We start from the raw sequence: 8,563 nt of genomic DNA, 5'->3' as shown, positions 1-8,563 counted from the left end.
CTATATATAGGTTTATCATTTTGAACAATCCCAATACCTTCTTACTACCATCAAAATATCTTTGTACGCACACACCACCCGTGTACCACACACCAAGCTCTCGCTGCGGTCGTCATCTTACAAATCAATAATCCTTGACGTGCTGATTTTTCTGTCATAAATCGAACATAATGACCAAATGTCTGACTTCTTTCAACAAAAAGCCAAGGACCAACCCAACGAAGGATAGGTTCTCTTCTAGTCCTTCTTAGAATAAAAAAATGCATTTCACTCAAAAATCAAGTAGAACCTGTTGTCCGTGAATCAGTACAAGATGCAGAAGGACTTAAATTTGTGGTGGTTGGACTGAAATTGATACAGAAATATGACTTTGAATCAAGTATGATTTACCCTCTAAACGTGACATATCGAAAACCTGCTGCGGACAGGTCATAAGCCTGATTATATTGACAACCTGATGCGGTGTTCAACAATGTGGCATGCGTGTACCATGATCATTGCACAAGCGAAAAGAGGTCAATACACCGAGAACGCATTAACAACACACCGCGAACACATTAACAACACACCGAGAACACATTAACAACACACCGATAACACATTAACATCACACCGAGAACACATTAACATCACACCGAGAACGCACCATGCGATACACATCTACTGCGGTAATGAAGTCACCATTCGGTTTGACTACGTCATCATTACATCAATGGCGTCCTAACTGCGTCCTTATTAGGTTCTTCTTACTGCTTCATGATTCGACCACGTTCTCGGTACGCTTTTTAACATGTCCAAAGTTTGCCCATGTCCTCCACGTCCATGAAGGCCATATATCACGTCCTGATTGGTTTCTACCGCGTTCTTACTACGTTGTACAACTTCTCTTACTACGTTGTACAAGTTCTTACTATGTTATACAAGTTCTTACTATGTTGTAAAATTTCTTACTATGTTGTGCAAGTTCTTACTATGTTGTACATGTTCTTACTATGTTGTACAAGTTCTTACTATATTGTACAAGTTCTTACTATGTTGTACAAGTTCTTACTACGTTGTACAAGTTCTTATTATGTTGTACAAGTTCTTACTACGTTGTACAAGTTCTTACTATGTTGTACAAGTTCTTACAATGTTGTACAAGGTCTTACTATGTTGTACAAGTTCTTACTATGTTGTACAAGGTCTTACTATGTTGTACAAGTTCTTACTATGTTGTGCAAGTTCTTACTATGTTGTACAAGTTCTTACTATGTTCTTGCGGCGTTCTCAGTGCGTCCTCCAATCATTTCAAGGACGTGGTCGGAAGTATTGACGGAGTGTGATGGGGATTAATATATCACAACATCAACAGAAAGACGAAATGCGCTCCAGTGTCAGCATCCAAGAACCAATTATACCACGATAGGAGGAAAACAAAATAAAACTAGATTTGATCAAAATCAAAACGCGGGATTTCCAACTATAAAAAGATCGCAGACATGTTCTCGTTCTGACGAACGCTTTTGTACGTTTTACCTACGTTTTCTCTTCGTTTTCTCTTCACTTCCCGTCTTTAACCGATCAGTTGACTTTCAACCGTGTCTGTGACCTTGAACTTCGAAGGTCAAGGTCAAAGATTTGCAAACCTTTTGTAGCCAGTCATTCATGCTATAGATGTGTCAATTATCAAGTCTGTAGGTGTTAGGGGGTTGGAAGAAAAACATTTCAAGTGTAATTTTAGGGAAATATTTAATTTTGGCGGGAAAAAGTTTTCCAAAGTGCTTTTCCTGAATTACATTTGTTAATTTGACCTTGGAACGTTGCAAACATCTTCAAAAGAACGTTTTCTTTCATATACGATGGCAATAAACCAATTTTAAGATAATTTGAAATTTTCGATTTTTTATCATTTAACCTCAGTGACCTTGAACAAAGGTCAAAGTCAATGAAAAGTAATGAAATTTGTAGGCATCCGTACATGCTTTTCTTTTGCTAAATGTCAAATCTGTGTATGTAAAGGTATAGGAGGAGAAGGAAATTGAGTGCATTTTGGGGAGAAAACGAACATTTTTCAAAGTGCCATTTCTGCGTCATTTTTTATCGCATGACCATAAAACTTGCACATTTCGTCTTGATTTGTCATGCACTTTGGAATGCATTTAAAATTTTAAAGATTTTGAATTTTAAAATTTTGACCTCGATTTGACCTCGTTCTGTGACCTTGACCTTGACCTTGACCTTGACATATTTTCTAATGACATGTTACAGAGAAAAGTTAGTCCCGACTAAGAACTACAAGATGCGCTGATTGTGCAAGGAAAAAAACGAACAGACAAAGAACCTGACTTGAAAGAATAGTTTTCAATTTTTAATTTATTTGATTATTTGACCTTGAATGAAGCATTTTAAGTGCATTTTTGCATGATTTTTGAATTTTGGCGGGAAAAACTTTGATTTTTTTTTTCAAAGTGCCATATTTCCGTCATTTTTTATCCGATGACCAAAAAAATTGCACATTCCATCTCATTGGATCATGCTCTTTCATGTGTCAGAAAAAAAATTCTCAGTTTCAGAATTTTTTTTTCGACATTTTGTTTACCTCATAGCGAGGTCGTGACCTTGACAAGTGGTTAAGGTGTACCGACACTTTATCACTAGCCCTCCACCTCTGGGTTGCGAGTTCGAAACCTACGTTGGGCAGTTGCCAGGTACTGATCGTAGGCCGGTGGTTTTTCTCCGGGTACTCCGGCTTTCCTCCACCTCCTAAACCTGGCACGTCCTTAAATGACCCTGGCTGTTAATAGGACGTTAAACAAAAACAAACCAAAAGTGACCTTGACATATTTTCTGATAACATGGCATAAAGAAAGTTAGCCCCGACCATTATCTACATGACACACTGATCGAAAATGAAATAGAACGATTCCTTATGATGTTATGATCGTTCAAAAAACTCTCTTAAAAAATCTATTTTTAGATCTGTGACCTTGACCTTTAAACTTATGGTCACCAAAATGTTAGTGTAATTATCAGCTCGATGTTTGCTATCATGTACTATAATATGAACGTTTTATCTTCTTTCGTTTTTGAATGAAAGTGTTTACAAAATCTGTTGAAATAAGAAAAAGAATAATAATAATAAGAAAAAACATAACGAAAACAATAAGGATTTCCATCCGAAATGGAAATCCCTAATAAGCACGGGCACGCGCTACCGAAATAATAAACCGTATTACTCCACCGCAGCAACAGTTAATATCATCTCTGCTGAAATAATGTTAGTACATATATCATAAAAAATACCACATTGCCAGTGTCGTAACAACAGGTAGACAATCTGATCAATTCATTAAACTGTTCTTGGTTCCGTTTAATACGTGCCATCAAGCCTGGAACAGATTATTTTAATCGTACAAACAATAACCCATGGCTATGGCAACAGTCTTACTTAAACACGTTTTAATGCCTTTATATTGTGAGTCACAATCATTGGTGTTGGTAAGAGTGTTGAGGACTGCGTTACAGTTCCAATTTCAATGCGATATGCTCTATAGTATACCTTCCCAAGTCTCTCCGAATAATATTTGTTCTCGATAATGGAAAGAAATATTACAGACTAGTTAGAGTTCTTTCCCTTATGTCAACGATAATGATATTTGCCAGTTGCACCAGGAAATTTTCAAATTATGTTTATAATGTGTATTTTTTTTAATCTGACAGTATTAAGCATCATTTCCTACTTCCCTTTATCATTACACTCCACGTAACAGCAGGTACACAGATATTTCAAATGATTTAGGAACTCTTGTGTATTGTGACTTCCTGGTAGTCGCTCCTCCTTTTTTAACTTCCTGATGTTTTGTCAAACTTCACAACAGAGACAAAACCTACTGATCTTCCTTAGTGTATTATTGTAAGGGAAATAACACGATTGTTATATGCTTAAACTCATTTCCGGGGCTTCAGAGTCTGAACAATTTTGTTATCTTTTCAAAGATAAATGGGGATATTTTTATAATCTTGGCGAAATTTAATTCAAGGTTGAACTGTAAAAGGAGACAGCAAATAATAAAACAATATCGCTAACATAATAAAATCACCATGTCCGTTCATATCCGTAACGACTTACATAGTAGGTGAGATGGCCGGGTGTACACGAGTTATAAACTTGGAATATTTGACCTTTAACAATTAAAATAATGCTGATTCAATTTCATATTACTTACTTAAGATTTACATATAGTGTTCAGTCGTGTGGCTTATACACAATACTTGAGTAGACCTGTGCTACTTTCAGTCTCAGAGGATTATCGTAATCCTGTTCGCCACACCTGAGATCTTCACCAAAGTGGCACACATTTAATCTTCACGGAGTATATTATAAAACACACACAATTGAGTAACATATTTAGCTATGAATTAAATAAAGACGTTGTATACCGAACAAGGAATATAAAACTACATCATACAGATGTTTAGTCCGTCTAGGACTCGTTTGTGATGTCGGGGACATCATACAGCTGTTTAGTCCGTCTAGGACTCGTTTGTGATGTCGGGGACATCATACAGCTGTTTAGTCCGTCTAGGACTCGTTTGTGATGTCGGGGGACATCATACAGCTGTTTTGTCCTTTTTCTTATCATAAGTGATGCTAGGGATCTCATACAACTGTTCCGTCTTTCCAGGACTCGTCAGTAATGACCAAAAGTGAAAATCAAAATGGGTCTAAACAAGTGTTGAACTATTCAGTGAGAAATACACAGAAATAACCAAGACAACATACGTTTGAATGAATGTACATTTTTCTGTATTTGTTTTTCTTAATTACACGTAGTTGAAATGCACTGGAACATTTCACTAATGATCGAGAGCTGCGCACACGATATCTATGATGTATCACCGCACTTAGAATACAAAACCATAACCACCTACATGTAGTAATATACCAACATACAGTTCATATGTAATACAAACACGTACGATACGGCAGGTGATCTATCAACAGATATGTTTTAATAAATAAACTCATACACTAGAGGAAATCGTGTCATAGCGTCGCCACCGTCCGTGAGTATAACAGAGTGTTACTTAAGAAATAATTAACGATGATTCGTGTATTATTGCAGGGTATACAACGAGGACGAGGATATTTTGCAATTAAATTCATAACGAAGGCCGCAGGCCTGAGTTATTAATCAAAATTGCAAAATATCCGAGTCCGAGTTGTATATCCTGCAACAATACACGAGTCAAAGTTGATTATTTCTATTCTACCATGTACTGTTTAGTTCTGAGATCGACCTCTTTCTAATAGAAAAACAGCAAAGAAACCCCGGGAAAACCTTGTAATTTATTTCTTGAGTATTGCATTATTTGTTGATGAAATATACAGGCAATACAATACTACGATCAAGAGCATCTATTGATTTTGAAAATTTAAAAAAAAAAAATAAAAAAAAAGGAAAAAAAGTGGGGGCCTCCGTAGGATTCAAACTCGCATCGTGATAAAAATAAATTGAAAGACTAACCCATTAGCCCACTCGGCTATAGTAACCTTTTATGAAACGGGTGAATATTAGATATTTAAACTTGTAATAGCCGTGACTCGCGAGCGTGTATTATTGGCACGAGCGTGGGTTATTGCAAATAATACATGGTTTTTAACCAATCAAAACTGGCGTTACATAGCAAACATGGTAGAATACAGCGTCAACACTGTGTTCTGACCAGATATATGACACAGTGTCAACACTGTATGCTAACCAGATACATGACACAGAGTCAACACTGTGTTCTGACCAGATACATGGCACAGTGTCAACACTGTGTTATAACCAGATATATGACACGGTGTCAACACTGTGTTCTAACCAGATATGACACGGTGTCAACACTGTGTTCTAACCAGATATGACACGGTGTCAACACTGTGTTCTAACCAGATATGACACGGTGTCAACACTGTGTTCTAACCAGATATGACACGGTGTCAACACTGTGTTCTGACCAGATATTACACGGTGTCAACACTGTGTTCTAACCAGATATGACACGGTGTCAACACTGTGTTCTGACCAGATATTACACGGTGTCAACACTGTGTTCTAACCAGATATGACACGGTGTCAACACTGTGTTCTAACCAGATATGACACGGTGTCAACACTGTGTTCTGACCAGATATATGACACAGTGTCAACACTGTGTTCTAACCATACATGACACGGTGTCAACACTGTGTTCTAACCAGACATGACACGGTGTCAACACTGTGTTCTAACCAGATATATGACACAGTGTCAACACTGTGTTCTAACCAGATATTACACGGTGTCAACATTACAAAATATTACACAGCGTCAATACACAATTACAAAATATAACACAGTGTCAACACACAATTACAAAATATTACACAGCGTCAACACACAATTACAGAATATTACACAGTGTCAACGCACAATTACAAAATATAACAGTGTCAACACACAATTACAAAGTATTACACAGCGTCAATGCACAATTACAAAGTATAGCACAGTGTCACACACAATTACAAAATATAACACAGCGTCAACACACAATTACAAAATATATCACAGCGTCAACACACAATTACAAAATATTACAAAGCGTCAACGTTACACAACATAGCACAGTGTCAACACACAATTACAAAATATAACACACTGTCAACAAGCAATTACAAAATATAACACAGTGTCAACATTACACAATATAACACAGTGTCAACACACAATTACAAAATATTACAAAGCGTCAACATTACACAATATAACACAGTGTCAACACACAATTACAAAATATAACACACTGTCAACAAACAATTACAAAATATTACACAGCGTCAACACACAATTACAAAATAATACACAGCTCAACACACAATTACAGAATATAACACAGTGTCAACACACAATTACAAAGTATTACACAGCGTCAATACACAATTACAGAATATTATCCAGCGTCAACATTACAAAATATAACACAGCGTCAACACACAATTATAAAATATTACACAGCGTCGACATTACAGAATATTACACAGCGTCAACACACAATTACAAAATATAACACAGCGTCAACATACAATAACAAAATATTACACAGCGTCAAAACACAATTACAAAATATAACACAGTATCAACGCACAATTACAAAATAAAACACAGTGTCAACACACAATTACAAAATATTACACAGCGTCAACACACAATTACAAAGTATTACACAGCGTCAACATTACAAAATATAACACAGCGTCAACACACAATTACAGAATATTACACAGCGTCAACATTACAAAATATAACACAGCGTCAACACACAATTACAAAGTATTACACAGCGTCAACACACAATTACAAAGTATTACACAGCGTCAACATTACAAAATATAACACAGCGTCAACACACAATTACAAAATATTACACAGCGTCAACACACAATTACAAAGTATAACACAGCGTAAACACACAATTACAAAGTATAACACAGCGTCAACGCACAATTACAGAATATTACACAGCGTCAACACACAATTACAAAGTATAACACAGCGTAAACATACAATTACAAAGTATAACACAGCGTCAACGCACAATTACAGAATATTACACAGCGTCAACACAAAATTACAGAATATTACACAGTGTCAACACACAATTACAAAATATAACACAGTGTCAACGCACAATTACAGAATATTACACAGCGTCAACACAAAATTACAGAATATTACACAGTGTCAACACACAATTACAAAATATAACACAGTGTCAACGCACAATTACAGAATATTACACAGCGTCAAAACACAATTACAAAATATTACACAGCGTCAACACACAATTACAAAATATAACACAGTGTCAACGCACAATTACAGAATATTACACAGCGTCAAAACACAATTACAAAATATTACACAGCGTCAACACACAATTACAAATATAACACACTGTCAACACACAATTACAAAATATTACACAGCGTCAAAACACAATTACAAAATATTACACAGCGTCAACACACAATTACAAAATATTACACACTTCAACACACAATTATAAAATATTACACAGTGTCAACATACAATTACAAATTATAACACAGCGTCAATACACAACTACAAAATATAACACGGTGTCAACACATAATTACAAAATATAACACAGTGTCAACACACAGTTACAAAATATTACACAGCGTCAACACACAATTACAAATATAACACAGTGTCAACACACAATTACAAAATATTACACAGCGTCAACACACAATTACAAATATAACACACAATTACAAAATATACCACAGCGTCAACATACAATTACAGAATATTAAACAGCGTAAACATTACAAAATATTACACAGCGTAAACATTACAAAATATTACACAGCGTAAACACACAATAACAAAATATAACACAGCGTCAACATACAATTACAGAATATCAAACAGCGTAAACATTACAAAATATAAAAGATTGTATATTGTCCTAGAATGTTATTGAACAGTGTCGACATCCAACACAAAGTATACAACGTGATGCA

This window comes from Pecten maximus, chromosome 11, assembly GCF_902652985.1.
Source record: "Pecten maximus chromosome 11, xPecMax1.1, whole genome shotgun sequence".
NCBI classification, from domain to species: domain Eukaryota; kingdom Metazoa; phylum Mollusca; class Bivalvia; order Pectinida; family Pectinidae; genus Pecten; species Pecten maximus.
This window is presented reverse-complemented; position numbering follows the sequence as displayed.